This window comes from Gobio gobio (genome assembly GCF_949357685.1).
Source record: "Gobio gobio genome assembly, chromosome: 2".
NCBI lineage: Eukaryota > Metazoa > Chordata > Actinopteri > Cypriniformes > Gobionidae > Gobio > Gobio gobio.
This window is the reverse complement of record NC_137098.1, coordinates 63546588-63570238: the sequence shown is the minus strand read 5'-3', so window position 1 is coordinate 63570238 and position 23651 is coordinate 63546588. Positions and strand designations below refer to the sequence as shown.

General features: G+C 39.6%; 1 protein-coding gene across 6 annotated transcripts in view; it reads right to left on the bottom strand.

Annotated features, from left to right (window-relative positions):
- kdm6ba (lysine (K)-specific demethylase 6B, a) overlaps nt 1-23651 on the bottom strand; it is a 127750-nt gene that overhangs the window by 94438 nt on the left and 9661 nt on the right. For all 6 annotated transcript variants that reach the window (XR_013815956.1, XM_079809158.1, XM_079809163.1 and 3 more), the window contains one exon: nt 20872-21061. The gene's annotated coding sequence lies outside the window, so the exon portion shown is untranslated. The remainder of the gene's footprint in view (nt 1-20871; nt 21062-23651) is intronic.

Here is a 23651-nt window from a genome sequence, read left to right as displayed (position 1 = left end):
CGGGGTAGTTTTAGTTTGTTCTTGTTTTATTTTATTAAGTAAAAAAGCTCATTGTTCCTGCATCTTGAGTCCTTTATTAAATTAAATAAAAGTAAATACAGTATGAAGCAAAATAAATACGAATATTGGACGTAATCAAAAGTTCAGATTTGGAGAAAAAAGTTCTCAATTGAAAAAAAGGTAAGTAAAGCAACTAATTATTGTATGTTTTGACCTTAAAATCATGTCAATCATCTGGGTTAGGATAAATCTAGAGTATTTTTAATTTAACAACAATATAGGCCAAAAGGAAGTCCCCTTTTGGATAGCTAAGTACATATGTGTGTGCTTTTGTTTTGGAGGGGGTGTGTGTGGGGCCACTGGTTTGGGGTTAGTGCATAAAGGGGGTGACTGAGAGGAACTTTTGCCTACGTGATACTCTGTGCATAGCTTGTGCGCACACACACACACACACACACACACACACACACACACACACACACACACACACACACACACACACACACACACACACACACACACACACACACACACACACACACACACACACACACACACACACACACAGAAAGAGAGAGAGAGAGAATGGCTATACCATTATATATTCCCACGAGAACCAAAACACATGCACACACGTTTACAGAGACACACACATACACCAAGCCAAAACAATTCTGCACATCACACACACACACACACACACACAGCATCAGAGCTCCACACACCAAAGAGCAACATGAAATATTTAGTGAATTTTTCAACATGTGCTCTATTCCCCTAGCACGTGTAGAAGTGCAAAAAAAGAAATATAGAGAGAGACAGGAAGGAGGAAATGGGAGGGGGAGATGGAGTCAATGAGTGCAATGGGAGAGCGAGAGAGAGAGAAAAACCCAGCTGACTCTTTTCCAAGCAACTCCCCCTAGCAACAGCCCTCGCTCAGTCTGTGCCCTATTGGCCAGCTGACAGCCCGCATCACAATCCCATGCAGGACAATCAGCCAATGAGATGTCATAATGGGCCTGAGCTGTAGGGAGAGCTAAGCTTTTTGGATTCCTCGTTCGCCATGGCAACAGAAGCCTGGCCCTGACTTAAAGGTACCCTGCAAAAACATAAACACACACACACACACACACACCAAAACATACGGCTACTTGTGAACACAGGGACTGTTGCTCCTTTAAGGCTGTCTGATCTACAGCAGACCTACACACAAATCACAGAAAACACAAACAGATACTGTCACAGCCCCAAAAACTATTTGGATAGGATACTTAAGCTGCACTTAACTTCATCGCATTGGACAATAAAATATCAAACTCAGTGTTATTTGCACAAATTATACTAGAGCTTTTCTCTAGATCTAAATTCACTTTTCTGGGCAACTTTTTCCGATGACTTTTAACCAACTGGTTAACATGATTTGAGGGAGTTTGACAAGGGCCAAATTGTGATAGACGACTGGGTCAGAGCATCTCCAAAACTGCAGCTCTTGTGGGGTGTTCCTGGTCTGCAGTGGTCAGTGTCTATCAAAAGTGCTCCAATGAAGGAACAGTGGTGAACCGGAGACAGGGTCATGGGCGGCCGAGGCTCATTGATGCACATGAGGAGCAAAGGCTGGCCCGTGTGGTCCAATCAAACAGACGAGCTACTGTTGCTCAAACTGCTCAAGAAGTTAATGCTGGTTCTGATAGAAAGATGTCAGAATACACAGTCAGTCAGGGTGCCCATGCTGACCCCTGTCCACCACCGAAAGTGCCAACAGTGGCACGTGAGCATCAGAACTGGACCACGGAGCAATGGAAGAAGGTGACCTGATCTGATAAATCGTCATGTGTGTGTGTGTCGCTTACCTGGGGAACACATGGCACCAGGTGCACTATGGGAAGAAGGCAGTGTGATGATGATTTGGGCAATTCTGCTGGGAAACCTTGGGTCCTGCCATCCATGTGGATGTTACTTTGACACGTACCACCTACCAAAGCATTGTTGCAGACCATGTTCACCCTTTCATGGAAATGGTATTCCCTGGTGGCTGTGGCTCTTTCAGCAGATAATGCGCCGCCACAAAGCAAAAATGGTTCAGGAATGATTTGAGGAGCACAACGAGTTTGAGGTGTTGACTTGGCCTCCAAATTCCCCAGATCTCAATCCAATCGAGCATCTGTGGGATGTGCTCAACAAACAAGTCCAATCCATGGAAGACCCACCTCGCAACTTCCAGGACTTAAAGGATCTGCTGCTAACATCTTGGTGCCAGATACCACAGCACACCTTCAGGGGTCTAGTGGAGTCCATGCCTCGACGGGTCAGGGCTGTTTTGGCAGCAAAAGGGGGACCAACACAATATTAGGAAGTGTTCATGAGTGGTCATAATGTTATGCCTGATCGGTGTATGTATATATATATATATATATATATATATATATATATATATATATACATACATACATACACACTGTATAAAAAAAACCTAGCAAAAAAAGAACTCAGAAGTAATTACAACAATTAATACCTAATAATCTTAAATGTTTCAATATACCGGTACTGTACAGCGCAATATATCCGAATAGTGTAATGTTTTTTAATCTCATAAGCACATGTGGCTGCATTACAGCTCATAATGTCATCAACATGCCGAATTGTTGCATCATAAAGAATTGAATCATGTCATTCTCGACAGCAACATCAAACTCCTAACAACTAACTCCACCAATCCAGACTGCTCGCTGATCTCATCACATCCAATCATGGTGTGCATAAGCGCTCTGGAACACAAACAAACACATGAAATGTCTACGCCAGAGCAGGGAGGATCTTCACTGGAGAACAAAGACAGTGTGACAATCGCTTTTAAAGGTTTTAAGGGCCATAAGCCTGTTACAGACTCTTATCAGAAGAAACACGCAGAGGAACAGAATAACAGACAGCGAGAGAGAGAGAGAGAGAGAGAGGGGAGAACATGCAGTTACACGGAAACATCGTTCGCTTATGTGTGTCCTCTTTGTTCTCATCCTGAAGAGTCTGTCTCAATATTTCTCCAGCTTTCTACAGTGAGAACAAAGCTACTGTAGGACAGCCATTCACAGCGCAGAGCGAGTGCTCACGCGTGCTGAAGTGATCCATCTGTCGCTATCCAACACGCTGTTCACACAATGTGGAGAGGCGTGTGCGTCTGTGTTTCAATGGGGTACGGCCTTCAAAATTAACACCAGGTAATTAAAGTTATGCCATAACTGTCCTGTGAGCTTTGGGCTGCTGGCGGACTCCCATAACTACTGTCTAATTAAACCCAACCTTAATTACCTTCTCAATTTACAGTTACATCATGCACAGACTCTTACAAGTTCTGTGGCCATTTCAGTCAAATTTGTCAGAATGAGGTATTAGATCAGATGTATATAGAGTACAGACATAATGAAAGTTACTGTGATTTCATACACATACATTTAATCTTACATATCATTATAAATGAAGTGGTTTTAAAATGTGAGTGAGCATGTGTACGACCTTACTAGACCTTACTCTTTAAAGTGCCCCTATTATGCTTTTTCGAGTATTCCCTTTCATGCAGTGTGAGTGAATGTAAAAGGTCTGCAAAGTTTCAAAGATCAAAGTGCACGACAAATAAAGAAACTCCTAAAAGAAAGACGAGTCATCAGTAAGGCCAGTCTCACTTCCTGTTACAAACCTACGTGACAATGAAATGTTGGCTCCCCGTGAACAACGTCTACTTTGACCCTCAAACTCTGCAGTTATAGCTGAGACTGGAAGCGTTTGGTTCGTGTTGTCGACATGTTGAGAAGACGCTGTTTTCAGTGCTGAGAATACACCGCGCTGCACTTCAAAAGGATGAGGAATCGGCCTGGAATTGATGTGGAAATAAAAACTGCCGGGTTTTGTTTCTGACACACGATGTAAGCGGTTGGCCAATCATAACAGACTGGGCCATCTGACCAATCAGAGCAGAGTAGACCAATCACAACAGACTGGGCCATCTGACCAAGCAGAGCAGAGTAGACCAATCACAACAGACTGGGCCATCTGACCAATCAGAGCAGAGTAGACCAAATACAACAGACTGGGCCATCTGACCAATCAGAGCAGAGTAGACCAATCACAACAGACTGGGCCATCTGACCAATCAGAGCAGAGTGGACCAATCACAACAGACTGGGCCATCTGACCAATCAGAGCAGAGTGGACCAATCACAACAGACTGGACCATCTGACCAATCAGATCAGAGTAGACCAATCACAACAGACTGGGCCATCTGACCAATCAGAGCAGAGTAGACCAATCACAACAGACTGGGCCATCTGACCAATCAGAGCAGAGTAGACCAATCATAACAGACTGAGCCATCTGACCAATCAGAGCAGAGTAGACCAATCACAACAGACTGGGCCATCTGACCAATCAGAGCAGAGTAGACCAATCACAACAGACTGGGCCATCTGACCAATCAGAGCAGAGTAGACCAATCACAACAGACTGGGCCATCTGACCAATCAGAGCAGAGTAGACCAATCACAACAGACTGAGCCATCTGACCAATCAGAGCAGAGTGGACCAATCACAACAGACTGGGCCATCTGACCAATCAGAGCAGAGTGGACCAATCACAACAGACTGGGCCATCTGACCAATCAGAGCAGAGTAGACCAATCACAACAGACTGAGCCATCTGACCAATCAGAGCAGAGTGGACCAATCACAACAGACTGGGCCATCTGACCAATCAGAGCAGAGTAGACCAATCACAACAGACTGAGCCATCTGACCAATCAGAGCAGAGTGGACCAATCACAACAGACTGGGCCATCTGACCAATCAGAGCAGAGTAGACCAATCACAACAGACTGGGCCATCTGACCAATCAGAGCAGAGTAGACCAATTACAACAGACTGGGCCATCTGACCAATCAGAGCAGAGTAGACCAAATACAACAGACTGGGCCATCTGACCAATCAGAGCAGAGTAGACCAATCACAACAGACTGGGCCATCTGACCAATCAGAGCAGAGTAGACCAATCACAACAGACTGAGCCATCTGACCAATCAGAGCAGAGTAGACCAATCACAACAGACTGGGCCATCTGACCAATCAGAGCAGAGTAGACCAATTACAACAGACTGGGCCATCTGACCAATCAGAGCAGAGTAGACCAATCACAACAGACTGGGCCATCTGACCAATCAGAGCAGAGTAGACCAATCACAACAGACTGAGCCATCTGACCAATCAGAGCAGAGTAGACCATTCACAACAGACTGAGCCATCTGACCAATCAGAGCAGAGTAGACCAATCACAACAGACTGAGCCATCTGACCAATCAGAGCAGAGTAGACCAATCACAACAGACTGAGCCGTCTGACCAATCAGAGCAGAGTAGACCAATCACAACAGACTGAGCCATCTGACCAATCAGAGCAGAGTAGACCAATCACAACAGACTGGGCCATCTGACCAATCAGAGCAGAGTAGACCAATCACAGCAGACTGGGCCGTCTGACCAATCAGAGCAGAGTAGACTCTTAGAAGGGAGGGGTCAAGAGAGACTGAAGCTGCATCCAAAATCGCACACTTCCCTACTCTATAGTAAGTGAAAAACAGTATGTGACAAAATATGTAGAATAAGTAATGACGTAACTGACGCTGGTAGGTCACATGATAATGACAACATGGTGAATGTAGTACGTCCAGATTACATTCACACTACACACACGCACACAATATAGAACGTACCTTTTTAGTGGTTGTGAAGTACCTACTCAAGAGTGTGTGATTTCGGACACAGCCTGAATCTTCACACTAACCGTTTCCAGACTCTTTGAGAAATGAAGTCAATGATGTGGAATATATAATGTGTTTTTGACCTTGGATGCATGTAAACCCCTTTAAAACCACTCTTAATACTAGAGAAGATTTTTACAGTCCAGTCTATTTTAATTTAAAGGGTTACTTCAGTGTACTTTTATTTAAACTGGGTCATTTATGTAGTAGAAATGTGAAATTATTTTTGAATTTGGTGCCTTCTAGACTGAGAAAAGACAGAAAATGTATTTTTGTCTCATGTGGATGAAAGACAACAACTCCCAGAATGCACTTGCTTCGCTGCCCTACGAGGCCACTCCCTACACCGTCGTTTTGATCTTCATAGTCTTCATAATTTAGTTCAGTTAGAGAATAAACACTACAATTAAAAACTGAACGTGTCTTTTCAATAAAGTGTGAGTGAGCCGAACGAAAGTCACGGCACAGACGCAGCAGTGTCAGATTTCATTCATCACGAGAGAAGAGCTGAGCTGAGCTGAGGTAACGTGAAGCGCCATTCTGGCACGTTTTCAGATCGCATATGGAGGAAGCTAAACTATACCAGGAATTCATTGAAAAGTTGAAACACTTACTTTACTCTGCACCGCTCCGTTATGAATGTCCGTGCGGCCGTCTGTGTCCTACATTCTGTGTGTGAGATCTCTCCCCTGTGGGCGGGTTGATAACACGCGGAACAGCTCCATCTAGTGGCTGTAGTCTTTGTCTCTGGCCAAAAAATCCTCAGATGACGCAAAATTACGATATTTGCGTCATCTGAGGAATTTTTCCAGAAATAAAATGCATGATTCTCTCGTCTCAGCAGTGTTAATTTCAACAACCTTTTTTCACTGACGAAAACGAGACGATAACTAAATAAAAACTAGTGTTGGATGACTAAAACTATGACGAAAACTTACTGTCATTTTCGTCAACAAATAAAAACGAGACAAAGATGTTAGGGAGGGTCGATTAGGGAAGAGATCCAGTCAGAACTGATGTCCTGTGTAACAGATGCGCACATTTGATCTGAACTGATCTAACCGCTGGAGAACACGGCACTGTTGAGCTTCTACAGGCTCATCCTCAATCCAGCGCTCCAGAGCGGCTCACAATCAATCAATAACACACAGTTATGCCGGGCAATTGTTTATGAACTAATGCTGATGAATAATGACAATGTTTACTTTACCGTGTTTATATAGTAATGTGTTTTAGACGGTTGTAACAATGCATATTTTATCTCCTGAACTGAACTTGAACGAGCTCCTGCAACTGCAATAGTAAGGCGAGATTTCAAAATAAGAGTCCCGGTGTATTTCCAGCTTGTTTATAATTAAAAATCATGCATTATATATTCGTTTTTGCTTACACAATAAACTGTATTTAATTTCATTCCCTTTTAACTCATAGTCAGGAGGAAAGACCAGTATTTGACACATATTAAATAAAGTATCAGGGTTATAATAGTTCACTAAAACCATTAAAAAAAATCTTTGTTACTTGAAATTAAATAAATGTTAACTGAAATTAAAAAAATAAATAAACAAACTTATTTGAAGCTTTTGCTTAACATGATATACTAACTAAAACAGAAATACAAAGTTATAAAAACTATATTGATGTTTTTAAAAACAAACAAAAAAGTGAATTGAGCTCTTTCGTGTATTTTTAATATCAAAAACAAAATGATGTCAAAATGTCAGTTCAAGTGACAGTCGGTTATGTAAGACTTGAATGCTTAATGTATTACAATTTAACTAAACTCATTAGATTTTAGGAGACTAAATCTACTGTAGATTTAGTCGACTAAAATCTAATGATATTTAGTCGACTAAAACTAAAAATAATTTAGGTGACTAAAATATGACTAAAACTAAATGGCATTTTAGTCAAAAGACTATGACTAAAACTAAATCAAAATATGCTGTCAAAATGAACTCAGGGGGATATGAGGGGGGGAAATACCATAATTTGAATATACCGGGTTTCTACTGATACAAAGCCTAATGCTAAATCACTGAAGTTACCCTTTAAGTACTCAATCTGAATTTTAGTGGTAACGTAAACCTGAAGTGATTATATGATTTTGTAACAAATCTCCTATAGTATATTTTCAGTTGACTGCTCACCCAATAGCTCTTATGTTGTGATATTTGCTTCCTGTTTTTTTTTTTTTTGTTACTAGCTCATTTTGTTCCAGGACACCACATACATTGACAGACGGACACGCTGATCCGGAACGGAATATCAGTGTGAGTCTAAGCTCACGCCATCAATGCATGACTTGTCCAGAATGAGTCAGGTCACAAGTCACTACGATAATGTCAAAGTCGAGTCTCAAGTATTCTAATATTGGCTATGTCGAGTCACAGGTCTTCCAAATTGGGACTCGTGTCTGACTTGAGTCCAAGTCACGAGACCTGAGTTCACGTCTCGGCCCCCACCATCACTCGAATAGATGTCACACACACACACACACACACACACACACACACACACACACACACACACACACACACACACACACACACACACACACACACACACATTAGATGGCTTATTATCACAGTGACGTAGACCTGACACAAGCTCCCTGCTGTTCTGTTATTCAGCTCACAGTCTGAAGAGAGGTTAATGAGTTCTTAGAGAGACACTGAGACTAGTTTAGTGCTTCGAGTGCAAGCAAAACAAACTCAGAACTGCATTTCCTGACAGACTGCTTACAATTCACACAGCCCACACAAAGAATTAAAAAGATTCGCTTCAGTTCGTCATTGAGAGCTGCACTATGCAAAACTTTCCTAGCTATTAGGTGCACACAAGGAGCGCAGTGTCCTAGACGTACAGTGTGTCTGACTGCAATTGTGTGAGGGACAATAGCTCTTTTTCTCTGACATAAAATTACATATTCATCCTTCAATTTCTTTTCTTGGGAATAACATCAGGGCTTGATTTCTACTTGCAAGGTTTCCACTTGCCACGTGATGTTTTTCTACAGAAACTATTGCAAAAGTGTGATTAATTTAAATGTAGAATTCTATATTTACATTTATAGTTTTACATTTATTATTTCATATTTTGAAATCATTACTCAAAGTTTGTTGAGTAATTTCTACTTAGTTGAAGTTTCCTTTCCCTCAAACAATATAACACTGAATTAAGCAATGCATCTGAAGTCTAACAGTTACGCTTTCTTTTAAGGTCGACGTAGTTACATTGCATACTGAAAAAAAAACCAAGTAAAATGTACGCTATTTTTAAAAGTAAATTTCACATATGGAATTAATTAAGTAAACTCTAAGTTTACAGAAAATAAGTGATTTTGGCCAGTAAAAGGTTGTTGAGTAATTTCTACTTTCCTTTGCAATAGTTTTTTACTCAAACAATATAACACTGAATTAAACCACGTTTTTAAATTGTACGTATTACTTAGAAACATCTAATAAATAAAGTAAATAACACAATAGATATTAGACACCGTGTCCATGTACAGTAATAGTAACGTGCCACCTGAACACAGAGACCGCAATACTTGGTACACAATACACAGTGACGGAGTATGAATGTGTCATTTTGAGTAGAAAATGTCACAAAATGGCAAATTACTAAACCTAACAATGTAAATACAGCTGGAAAACAGTGATAATTCAAACCCCAGTGCATGATGGGAACACCAGTGCATTGATATTTACACTTTAATTTCTACAAGCTTGAATTGAGCACTGATATAGAATTGGCTTAGTTTTACTTGAACTAACTTTTTCATGTAGAAATGGCATTGTTTTTTCTGTAGTATTTACTTCACCACAGAATCATAAGCACTGAGTAATATTAAATAACTACATGTACTTACTACAGAGTTAGAGTTAGGATTAGGGTTTGGTTTAGGGTTAATTACCTAATTATGCATCATTCAGTGTTATTACTATAGTAAGTACATGTAGTCACATTAAAATACAGTGATAATGAACATTTGATTTAGTAATACAGTAAATATTGTGTAGAAACCATATCTACAGATACCCGCCTGAACACAGAGATCTCAGTACATGTTACACAGTAAACAATAATGATAACATTTGTTTGAGTATAGCCCAGTTTCCACTGAAATTACCCGGAACAATTTGTCCCAGGAACTCTTTTTCCCCCTGACCTGCTGCTGTCTGTGTTTCCATCAAGGTCTAAAGTACCGTGAAGATTAGTCCGGTGACTTTCCAGAGCCCACTGGATTTCGTCTAAATAACCTTAATAAAGCCTGAACCTCATCGTCGGTAAATCAGTCGTATTTTTTAGACTCCATTGTTGATTTGAATAGCAAACGACTCTTACAGCACGCACCACGGCAGACTTTTAGGTTGAACTAAAATGCTACGTGAGCTCAACCAATCAGCATGTTCAGTGCTCAAGCCCCACCCCCGAAAGTTCCTGAACTTTGAAAAAGTACTACCTCACGAGCTGGGCCGTTTTGAGGGTGAAATCTTTACCCGGAACTTTATTTAGACCCTGGTTCCTGTGGTGGAAACACACGAGTACCACCCCAAAGTCCCTAGTTCCTGGGGAAAGATCCCGTGGGGAAACACGGCTTATGAATGTGTCATTTTGAGTAGAAAATGAACTCCAGGTGCCACAAAACAGCAAGTTACTAAACCTAACATCAAACCAAATCAATGGAAAACGGTGAAAAATGCAACCTTGTTAATTATTCATGTCCCAGTGCATGATGGGAACACCAGTATCAGTTGCCTGATGTTTTTCTGTAGTATTTACTTCAACATAGAAACATTTTTTATCAGTGCAATTCATTTTTTGGAAAATGATGGCATACACTGATGTTTAAAAGTTTTGTGGTCAGTACCATTTTTTTTTACTTTTTGAAAGAAATTAATACTTTTATTCATCAAGGATGCATTAAAGTGACCGGAACGACATTTCTAATATTGCAAATAAATGCTGTTCTTTTCAACTCTCTATTCATCAAGCAATCCTGAAAAAAATTATCAAGGTTTCCACAGAAATATGAATCAGCACATCGGTTTTCAACACTGTTTCTTGAGCAGCAAATCATCATACCAGAATGATTTCTGAAGGATCATGTGACACTGAAGACTGGAGGAATGATGCTGAAAATTCAGCTTTGGTCAGAGGATACAGTTATATTGCAATAATATCTTACAATATTACCAGTTTTACTGTATTTTTGTTTAAAAAAAATTTAATTAATCTAACCGCAAACTTTTGAACGGGAGTGTACATTAAACACCACTCACATTTTCTAAAGAAAATGTAAAAATCTAGTAAATAAATATATCAAATGTTTGCAGCTATACAGCCATACAAACGTGCTGTTATTTGTCATGCCAGAAATACACTGAGAGAAGTAGAGAGGGGGAAGCAAAGACAGACAACGAAAGAAAGAGACAGAGGGAGAGAAGTGGACAGGCCATGATTGATGTCAGTGGCTGCAGCAGCATCTGGGTAATGTCTGTTTGTGTCGGGGTTAAGCAGGGGACATGTGTATGTGTGCAGCGCTCACCGTCAGCCAAATTCTGGCAGTGTTCCTGATAAAGTGCATGGTAGCATTGGAGTAAATTACAGTGGCATGTTTTAACGTGATCACCCGTCTTCTAAGTGTTCTGCCTCTCTCTCTGTGTCTGTCTCTCTCCCCGTCAGGGCCTCTGGAACACAAAGGCCCGGGACACAAAGAGCTGAGCGCAGTGACTGTGTGTGGGGTGGGGGTGGGCTTTGATTAGCTCCTTTCATTCAAAAGAGGTGGAGGGCGAAGAGGTTTTGATTTTTACATCCCCGTTCATCACCTTCCCTCAGCGAACATGGGGGAGAGAGTGAACGGAGATACTTGATGATAAGGTGAAGTTATCAAAGCATTATACAGAGCGGACACACACTCGCACAGAAACGTGTTGTCGGCACTGCTCTGACAAGTTTATCGGTAAAATAGTTTAGCAACTTAAAAGCTGCATGAATTTCTCACTAGCAAGGTAATAACGGCGCTGTTCTTGAAGCAGATAAACTTACAGTTTAGCTATTAATTCACACACACACACACACACACACACACACACACACACACACACACACACACACACACAAACACACACACACACACACACACACACACACACACACACACACACACACACACACACACACACACACACACACACACACACACACACACACACACACACACACAGTTTGGTTTTCATCTTTTATGGGGACTTTCCATAGGCGTAATGGTTTTTATACTGTACATACCGTATATTCTATCCCCCTACACTGCCCCTGCCCCTAAACCTAACCCTCACAGGAGACATTCTGCAATTTTACATTTTCAAAAAACATCACTTAGTCTGATTTATAAGATGTTTTCCTCATGGGGACCTAAAAATGTCCCCACAAGGATGAGGATTTCGGATATTGCTATCTTTGTGGGGACATTTTGTCCCCATAACGTGATGATTACCAGTCCACACACACACACACACACACACACACACACACACACACACACACACACACACACACACACACACACACACACACACACACACACACACACACACACACACATTTCTCTCTCTCTCTCTCTCTCTCTCTCTCTCTCTAATAACTGCATTAATTAGGACCATATGAAATATGTTTTATTTTTTCCCCAATTTCAGTTTTTCCATTTTAATTAGTTTGGGTTACATTAAATTTGTCTAATAATTGAAATTATGAAACACATACAATTTAACATCAATTTACTAAAAGTATAACAAAAATTACATGTTTAGGGCCTTATGAAATGTTTTATTTTATTTTATCAAATGCCGTTTTATTTTTACCAAATTCTTTGTTTTCTGTTTTAAGTTCTGTATTCCATTTTAATGGTTTAATTTAAAAAGCATGTCTAATTAATTGAATTCGTATAAACAACTATTTATTACTTTAAAAATACAAATACAAATTTTCGTAACGTTTTTTTAATTTCATAAATAATTTTTTTGCCAATCAAATGAAACATTAATTAAATGAATCTTTTAATCATATACAATTAAACAAACTTTTATATAAAAAAATAATAATAATTTAATAATAGTTTTAATAATAATAAAATAAGAGTTTTAATAATAATGTATTGCTATTATTATTATTATTAGTGTTTGTATTATTACATTGAGACGTAGCTAAATTCTACTGTACAACAGTGATATATGTTCCTATCACAAAAAACTTTTATTTTGACGGGTTGCCGTGAAGACCTTTGAGTTTCTCTGTGTATATGATATGGCGATAGTTTTTCTCAAATGAAGCGGTAAAATGCTGATGAAGGAATCTCAGAGCGGCTCTGGAGATGAAGTTCACGCATTCACAGCGAGCGTCACGCGTGCTTCAGTGTGTGTGTGTGTTTGTGTGTGTTAAATGAAACCACCAACTGCACCATTCACTCACACAGAGACACGCAGAACATGCAGGATTCATATTTAAATAGTCTTTTTGCAGCTTAATATTCACAGAGACTAGTCTATATCGCCTTTTAATTTAAGTGTACTGACCTGCTTTTTATATATTCATCAATTCATGAAATTCCACATTATACAGCAAATTCTGCTTTAATGACTGGATTCCGGTCGTGTGTACCACATCGCAGAGATCATAGTCTGCTCCGTCAAGCCTCCCTTACTAGCTCTAAAATAATAACGTAAGAAATGAGTCCTACACACAAGAGCGTTTTAAGGATAAAAAACAGACAAATGTCTTGAAATACATCATCCGAACAATGTTTTGAGGTGTGGTAACTGTAAAACTTTATGAAGTTAAATATCTAGCTTCCGGCGGACTGCCTTCTGCATTCAACTTACAAAGAAAACGTAACTGGCTTACGTGAGCGCGTTTAAGTTTTTATGGACATATTCCATATACTCTAGTGCTCTAAACATGAACCAACAGCGTGTATGTGCACATATTTCATCAAATGAAATATATGTGCAAAAGGACACAATACAGCCGTACGTCTGATCATGAACGTGATGACATGATGGATTATTCTGATACACCGAAGACAATGATATAGACGGACAATTTAAAGAAGATTGGGCAAACAAAGTAACTGCTTTCTTCTTTCTGTGTTAAACTTACGTGTGTCGTTTTTTCAGCGACTGTAGTGCTCTTAAATGTACGGAATATATCCTTCTAAATGTTCTTCCGCGTTTCTCCCTCGTTTTGACAGTTTGTTGTTATAGGGTTCGATTTTTAAGGCGCCCTCTGTTTTTTCTCTCTCCGTGGTGATATTTGAATATTCATGTGTGTGTAATGAGTGTGTAGTCTGTTTTATTGGTTGTTGTCTCCCCACAGCATCATTTTATGGGGCTTTGTAAACCTGTATTAACTCTAGTGTGAATTTTTCTACAATATTTACTCATCATGACAGTAAAATAGGGCACAAGTCAATCTACCGCAGTATTTTCTCTCTGAATCAGTAAAAAATGTGGTTAACACACAAAAAAATACAGCAATATACTGAGAAACCGGTATAATTTTGGTCATACCGCCCAGCACTACCTAGTCTCAGACTAAAATGAATGTTAACTGAAAGCAACTTGTACCTAATATCTTAAAATATGTCAGTGCCGTTGTTTTGTCTCAACATGCACACCAGTAATGTTTTTTTTTATAAAGTGTCCTAATTAAACTAAGGTCTAATCCAGGCTCAGTATAAGCCCTGTTTGTGAAACCAGGCCTTGCTGTTGTAGTCTGTTACCAGAGTTACACTGTGTCCGGCACCATTACATTACTTGGCCCCACCTGTCGTTTAGCTTTTTTATAGCAATAAAAGCATCCAGCTAAGTTGGACAACAGATGCTACGATTAAAAGCGTCTGCTCTGCTCCGCACAGTGTGATTCACTGATCACATGACGAGCGGAAGGAGATATGACTGACAGGACGACGGCTACAGATCCCGAGAATCACTGACACATACCTGATCTTGTCAAAAGTGCGGTCAGAAGAGTGGTGCAGGGATGACGACCACACCGGAAGACTAACTCACCGCAGAATCCTGAGAGATTTTCCTGTGGGGTTTTTCATTTTATGTGTAAAATAAAGCCTGTGATCAACTTTATGTTTACAACAGACAAAAACACCCCCCGATTATAAACCCCCATAGGAAAATCTAGTGGGACTCCCTGAGACGGGCGGTGTTGAGCATCAAAAAGACAACAAAAAATAAAGCATAACTAAATCTTGGGGACAACGGCTTTCCAGTGGCAGTGGTGTTTAACCCTCAGGTGCTCTCTCTGCCTCCTCTCTTCTCTCTTCTTCTTCTCATGGTTAGCTGGGCCTCAGGCATACATCACTTCCTCTGTACAGACACATTCCAAACACAGTCCCAGAAACCCCTCAGGACACACAGAACATTCACACACAGGAAACATTCATGTGTACCTGTCTCACACACACACACACACACACACACACACACACACACACACACACACACACACACAGTCAAACTTACATAAAGGATGAAGTCTCGCTCCCTGCAGTTTATTCATGCTTCTCACTCAATCTCACACACTCTCCTCTTCAGTACCACCAGGGAGTCAGTCATCACTCACACACACACACACACACACACACACACACACACACACACACACACACACACACACACACACACACACACACACACACACACACACACACACACACACACACACACACACACACACAGGTGGGATGAGTGTGTGACATCAGTCCCATGATTCCTCTCAGAGTGACATCATGTTCTTTTCTCCACGCTGAGAGGAGGTGTGCACAGGATATCTACCCACTCTCATTCCTACAGCTTACTCAGCTTTTTTGTTTCTTTCCCTTCCTTCCTTCCTTCCGTCCTCTCTCTCTCTCTCTCTCTCTCTCTCCTTCCGTCAAGACCATATAATTAAGTTAGTTGCTGATGGGCATGACTGATAAAAGACAGAAATGTGCCAAACGTGACATTGAATCCAATAGCAAAATAACACCTATCTATCTATCTATCTATCTATCTATCTATCTATCTATCTATCTATCTATCTATCTATCTATCTATCTATCTATCTATCTATCTATCTATCTATCTATCTATCTATCTATCTATCTATCTATCTATTTACCCATCCATCCATCCATCTACTTACCCACCCACCCACCCACCCATCCATCTATCTACCATCCATCCATCTATATATCCATCTACTTACCCATCCATCCATCCATCCATCCATCCATCCATCCATCCACTTACCCATCCATCCATCCATCTACTTACCCATCCATCATCCATCTATCCATCTACTTACCCATCCATCCATCCATCCATCCATCCATCTACTTACCCATCCATCCATCTATCTATCTACTTACCCATCCATCCATCTATCCATCGATCTACTTACCCATCTATCTATCTATCTATCTATCTATCTATCTATCTATCTATCTATCTATCTATCTATCTATCTATCTATCTATCTATCTATCTATCTATCTATCTATCTATCTATCTATCTATCTATCTATCTATCTATCTATCTATCTATCTATCTATCTATCTATTTACCCATCCATCCATCCATCTACTTACCCACCCACCCACCCACCCATCCATCTATCTACCATCCATCCATCTATATATCCATCTACTTACCCATCCATCCATCCATCCATCCATCCATCCACTTACCCATCCATCCATCCATCCATCCATCCATCCATCTACTTACCCATCCATCATCCATCTATCCATCTACTTACCCATCCATCCATCCATCCATCCATCCATCTACTTACCCATCCATCCATCTATCTATCTACTTACCCATCCATCCATCTATCCATCGATCTACTTACCCATCTATCTATCTATCTATCTATCTATCTATCTATCTATCTATCTATCTATCTATCTATCTATCTATCTATCTATCTATCTATCTATCTATCTATCTATCTATCTATCTATCTATCTATATCTATCTATCTATCTATCTATCTATCTATCTATCTATCTATCTATCTATCTATCTATCTATCTATCTATCTATCTATCTATCTATCCCATTCATCCATCCATCCATCTACTTACCCATCCATCCATCCATCCCTCCCTCTACTTACCCATCTATCTATCTATCTATCTATCCATCCATCTATCAGAAAACAACAGTATTTTAAAAAACACGGCTGGATATAAAAGCGCAGTAAAGTAATGAATGCAACAGAATGCAGAAGTGGTGACCGTGTCCGACTGATGTCCAGCACTGGGAAGAGTTGTGTGTCATTGAAGACATTCAAGGAGAGAGTCGTGTGTGTGTGTGTGTGTGTGTGTGCATGTGTGTGCAGAGGCGACACTGTGAAGACAGTGCAGAGACGGCAGGTGATTGACAGTCTTGTCATGGTGATTGATACAATGTCCTGATAGATGCATGACACCATACATTTACCAGAAACTCTGCAATAACTCTCTCACACAATCTAATTCACTTCCCCCTGCTGTATGGCCCAGTCCAGATCCAAGCTTCCTGTCTCACCCGCAGACGACACATTCTCCTTTCCTGAAGGACAGACTTTCTCAGCACCTTCCATTTCACTAATACCTCAAACTCTTATACATTGAAACTCTACAATCCTCTCGTAGATAATTTACTGGCACAAACGCATTCCACATTCCTTCTTTGGCCAATGACACACTGGGCCCTATTGTAACGATCTGAGCGCATGTTCTGAAGCGCAGGTGCACTTAGGGTGGGTCCACTTTTGCTAGTTTAACAACGGAAAAATGGTCGGCGCGCCAAGAGCATGAACCAAAAGGGTTGTACCTAGTCTCTTAATGAGTCATGGGTGTGTTTTGGGCGTAACGTGCAATAAACCAATCAGAGTCTCATCTCCCATTCCCTTTAAAAGCCAGTTGCACTCGCACCATGGCGGATTTGCTATTTACAGAGCGGAAAGACTGAACACTTCTCCAGAGAGGAATCTTTCATTTTTTATATTTAAAAATGTGTGTGTGCTGCTGCGCATCCCTGTGTGTGTAATAAACGGGGTGTATGTGCGTTGGTCATCCACCTATAGGAACATATTACTAACACACTCTTTAAATAACATAAAAATACTGCGCTATTGACTTTAGAGCAGGTTTTTGTTGGTCAATCAGTCGTTTTCAGTTCCTCAAAATAGCAACACGCCAACAATGCGCCTGAACACACCTCGCTGTCAGACCAGACGCCCATGGGTGAACAGATGGGCACGAGTACAACGTGGCGCTGGACGTGAAAATGATAACTGCGCCGGGCTGAAAACTAGCAAAAAAACACCTGCGTAGCAAAAACAAGATTGCTTCGTTTAATATTTTAATATTTCATGTATCAGTTTGATTTGATGTCAGTCAGTCTCTTCCAACCTAAATGGATGCTTCTTGGCCAGATTAAGCTACAACATGCTCCAAATTCACAACTGATAGTCAAAACATTGGCTTGTGTGGCTAACAGTCATTGCCTGGAGAGAGCGACGGGACAGACCCTGTCGAGTGGGTTCACAATCAGTTTGTGAAAGCTGCTGATATGCACACTATATATACCGGTACTTTTAACAGAAAAGCGAATAATTGCTGGTCTTCCCGCTTCCAGCACTGGTTTCAACCAAACAATTCCCTGTTTAATGTAAAGCAAACTCATTTGCAACATTTGGAATACACAACAGAAGCTTTTAGGGTAATCACATACAGATTTAAAAGAGATAGTTCACTCAAAAATGTAAATTATGTCGTGATTTACTCATCCTCATGTCAATCCAGACTTCAATTTAACACAAAAGAACATATTTGTGTCCATACAATGCAGGTTTTGGATGCCACTGACTTTGACAAACAGTTGAAACATTCCTCAAAATAACTTTGCAGGTTTGAAACACCTCGAGGGTGAGTAAATGATAGCAACATTTTCATTTTGTGTTAAACTATCCCTTTAAAAAGGACCTATTATGCTCTTTTTCAAAGTCTTGATGTAGTTTTTGGGGTCTACTGGAACAGGGCTTTATGGTTGAATGTTCAAAAACACATTATTTTTCTCCATTGTTGCAGAACCTCTCTTACCAGTCTGTCAGTAACGCTCTGTTCAGTTCCTGTCTCTGTGAAGCCCCTCCTTCTGAAAAGTGCAGTGTGCTCTGATTGGTCGGCTGGATCAGTGTGTTGTGACTGGTCAAGTTCTTTGAGCGTGTTTGGGAAATGTCACGCCCCTTACCATAACCTTGAGTTTCAGACAAGCGGCAACCTCGTGCGGTCTCTCTTGAAGCCAACACGGAAGTGACTTAAACTGTAATACGGGTGATGTTACGGACACTACGTCCATATTTCTTTACAGTCTATGGTCTCAACACACTACTAACTAACTCAACCAGGCTCCGCCCCTTTATTCTGTGTAAAACTCAAGACTACAATGGAGCCGTTTCAAGGAGTTCAGAAACAGTGACACTGATATAGGGAAGAACTCCTGCTGGAGTGAACACAAACATTAGACACTAAAGACTGTAACATGTAAAAAAGCATAATAATGTGTGTGTGTGGAAGACCAGACACAGCAGAACAGGAATCCATGAGAGCTCTTTGCATGGTTTACATCATTAAATAAATCAATCAATCAGTGTAATTCAAATCCCAGACTGCACTTAGAGACCTCGCAGAACACCAGCCAATGAGAAGCAGAGGTAACCAAACGGTCTCATCTCTCGTCTGATGCCACAACAGCAGCGGAAATGAGACTTAAAAGCCAAAGCCATGAATCTATCATCAACATGCCCTGTGCTGCAAATCAACACCTTCATATACAACACTGAGCCTCCACAAACACACACACACACTGGACGGCCCTCATACAACCCTCGATTCTTCAAATTAATTCTTAATGTGACTTTTTTTCATAATCAATTACATTTTGGTTGTACCATGTCACTGCTGTTGTTCATGTGATTAATTTCCAAGTACCAGTCTCATGAATTACTCTTTTTAAACCACTAAAAAGACACTGAAGGGAATATTACAGGTTGGATATTCCATAATATTTCCTACTATGGAAGTCAATGGCTACTGTCTTTTGTGTTCAGCAGAAGAAAGAAACTCATACAGGTTTGGAACAACTTGAGGATGAGTAATTGCTGACAGAATTGTAATTTTTGGGTGAGCTATCCCTTTAAGACGGGACTCATTATCTAGGCGGATGAACTGGTTGTGCATTCCTGTGGTTTGCTCCATGTAAACACCGCTTAACAGGTCACATCTATTCTATGTAAAAGTCACCGGTTTACTTTACCTGCTCATGACAATGACATTGAAAAACTGGATATAGTTTGCACAGATTAGGAAGGCAATTTATTCTACCAGTCTCATACTGTATCGGTAAATATAATATTTAGGCTTTGTTTAACAATTTGACAGCGGAATATTTTTTAATATTTGACTTTTTTTGTGCACATACACTAAAGTTTACTAAAGTAACAGCACAACTGTTCTCAACACTGATAATAATCATAATAAATGTTTCTTGAACAGCAAATCATCATATTAGAATGATTTCTGAAGGATCATGTGACACTGAAGACTGGAGGAATGATGCGGAAAATACAGCTTTGATCACAGGAATAAATTATATTTTAAAATATATTCACATAAAAAAAGTATAATTAATATTTCACAATATTACTGTATTTACAGCCTTAGTGAGCATAAGAGACTTCTTTCAAAAAATTTAACAAAAAGTGTACTGACCCATTTTTTAATAGTGTTTTTGTTCGTTTTTACAAAGACACAGACAGCATTATTAAGATGACAGAATGTAAATACTTTTATCATTAAAAAAACATTTTTTTAAAGTCACAATTATTCTCAGTATCTAAATATAGCATCAGGCCACCAGAAAACAGTAAATAACCTCCTGGGTAAAAACACGGCGATTAACAACGTGACCTACTTTGTGTATTAAAGCAGACAACTTAATCTTCAACAAGTTCATGCTAACTGACCTCTGTCCTCTCAGCCACTCCGGCCACAGAAGGAATCCAGCCATCCCATTGGTCCATGTGAAGTGTGTCTTGATCTCTCATTGGCTGATAAAAGCCACTGAGAGTTTCGTTGGATCCGTGATTCATAGACTCATCCAGACTGATGCTCATGTTGGCCAACCAAATCTTAGCCATGGTGAAACTGTGAACTCTGTAGGAGGAGAAAATAAAACATGTGTTGTTGGTAAAACCACAAAAAAGTGTAAAATAACAGTCATGCCTTTAGATTTTCACTGGACATCACGTGGCGACAATACTGTTTCTTGTCCAAAACTGATGGTTTCATGCTTTTAAATAACTCACTGCACAAAATGTGTCATGGTCAGCATAAACCATGTGCTTATTGCAGGTATTTAATACTTTTATCTTGCCTTTGGAGGATATTTAGGCCAACCTGACAACTGAATTTGCTCCGAAACTGAAGCGATTTATTATTGGACGCAAAGACTTTGACGAATGTCCTCGTTTTATTTTACAATCATAACTTATTTGCATGAAACACTGTTTTCCCCTGCTGTCCACAACCACATCGGAACAGACCTGCGATTTAATCCTGTCACGTGACCCGCTAGTTGAGAACCACAAGTGTACAAAACAGAAACGACATTCTTTGTGTAATTCCAAACGCTGTGCTCACATGATCATCAGCACTGGCATGTTTTGTTTGTCTTCATGTTGGGCATGAAGAAACAGGCCAGAGTTTTGTAACCCAAGTCAACACAAAGGAATCTGAACAACCTTCATTTTCTGAGCGTGTGTCGCCATCTAGTGGAATGAAACATACATTCAAAAAAGAAATGAGTGATTCTGAACTAAGTAAAACAATGTTTTTTAGGTACCACGGACCCCAAATATGATCATCCCTGTGTGAGGGACCCCCATCCTAAAATATATACGGCATCTGTATTTTATGGACACTCAATTTATATATATATATTTTTGTAAAACACCACTTTTGAAGAAAAAAATGCATATTGTTATGTAGTATGAAGATGAAAAGTCACTAACTTTCTTTCACAATTCTTTCACAGTTTTTTTGAGCATTTGTACTGAAATGTGTCCTATGGTGTGACACAGCATTAGGAATATAGAGGTGTCGCACCAAAGGACAACAGAACTCAACACTAATAGTGGTTACAAAAATGTTGTGCACACGTCATGGGCTTCATAACATGAGCTTGAATTAATTGAACTTGCCAGTGAAGTTGCCCGATTTAAAATTAAGGATATGATGTCCCACCGGAGGACATGGTTTTCAGTGACAAAATGTATCAAGTTCCTACATCTTTAGAAATATATGGATGAAAAAAAATATTGTTATTTCACTAAAATAGACACTTGTATTTATTAACATTTGTATGTTTTTCTTTTTAATTTATAAAGCTGTAATTTATTGAGGCGTGCTTGAGACGGTCACACCATAGGACAATTCAAAAGGGTAAAGAATCTAAAGCAGTTTTTATATCAACAGGTCCATGTAAGACAAAAATGTTTAACCATTTACTGCATTTTAAAGGATGACAATTATATTCATTTTTATCTTGTGTGACAGTGAAAATGTCATATCACGACAACAACCATATACAGAAAAATATTACTATAAATCTAAAATTAATAACAGTTACATACATTACTACTACTTAATGTAGTAATGTATTGTTATACTTATTTTATTAATTTATTTTAATCTAATTTAATTTATTTAAGAGATTAATTACTAACAATTTTTTTTATTTTAATCAAATTTTTTATTTATTTAGATTTCATTTATTGTTTTACCCATTTATTGCAATCTAATTATTATTATTATTTATTCATTTATTTAATTTTTTACTTTTTTTCTAGACTTTTCCACGGACCCCCTGTCACTCTCTTGCGGCCCCGTGGGGGTCCCTGGTCCCAGTTTGAAAACCCCTGTTTTAAAACATAGGGACAATGAGTAAAGGTCACCTCATATCTGAGCAGAAACAATAATTGAAGCAATACCGTAATACCATTCTCTCTAACACTTTACAGCTCACAATAATGACTTCAGACAAGTACAATATAAGATCCATAACGTGAGCATGTGTCTAATAAGAGAGACAATTCAACTCTAATAAGAGATCAATAACCTGCGTTAGACTAACATGTTACAAGCGCATGAGAGCAGTGTGACGGATGAAGTGTAGGATGGGGCGAGGTGGTTGAACCAGGGATTGTGGTTGGTTTTGGGAAGGTTGAGTGAGGTTACCAGAGTTCAGGTAGCAAGTACGGAGGAAATCAATGCTGTTCAGATTTTCTGATATAAATCACACTGGGACTGTGTCTTGTAGAAACAGTTACATTTTTATATGCAATTTTTTATATGCTAATATTTAATAAGTGCCCTAGATGCCTCATCAGTGGCGGCTGGTGCTGGCGCAAACAAGTGATATAATAATGTATCATTACCACTGAAAAATGGAAGTTGAAAATTCAACTGCTTTTTTAAATGTCAACCCCACAACTCCTTGAATCCAGTCGATTTTTTTGTACATTCATTAGTGTGGCAAAAGTCCTGAAGTCTTGGGCCGCTCCAATGAACTCTCAAATTTACATTAAAAAAAAAAACTGACCCGAGGGAAGGATGAGGGTTAACGACTATGAAAATTGTTCAATAAATTTAAATAGTTAAAAAAGCATAGCAATTCATTATGGTTTCATAGAGTTTAATAAAGCCCAATATAATAGGTTTGCGAAAACTCCAAAATACTTATAGG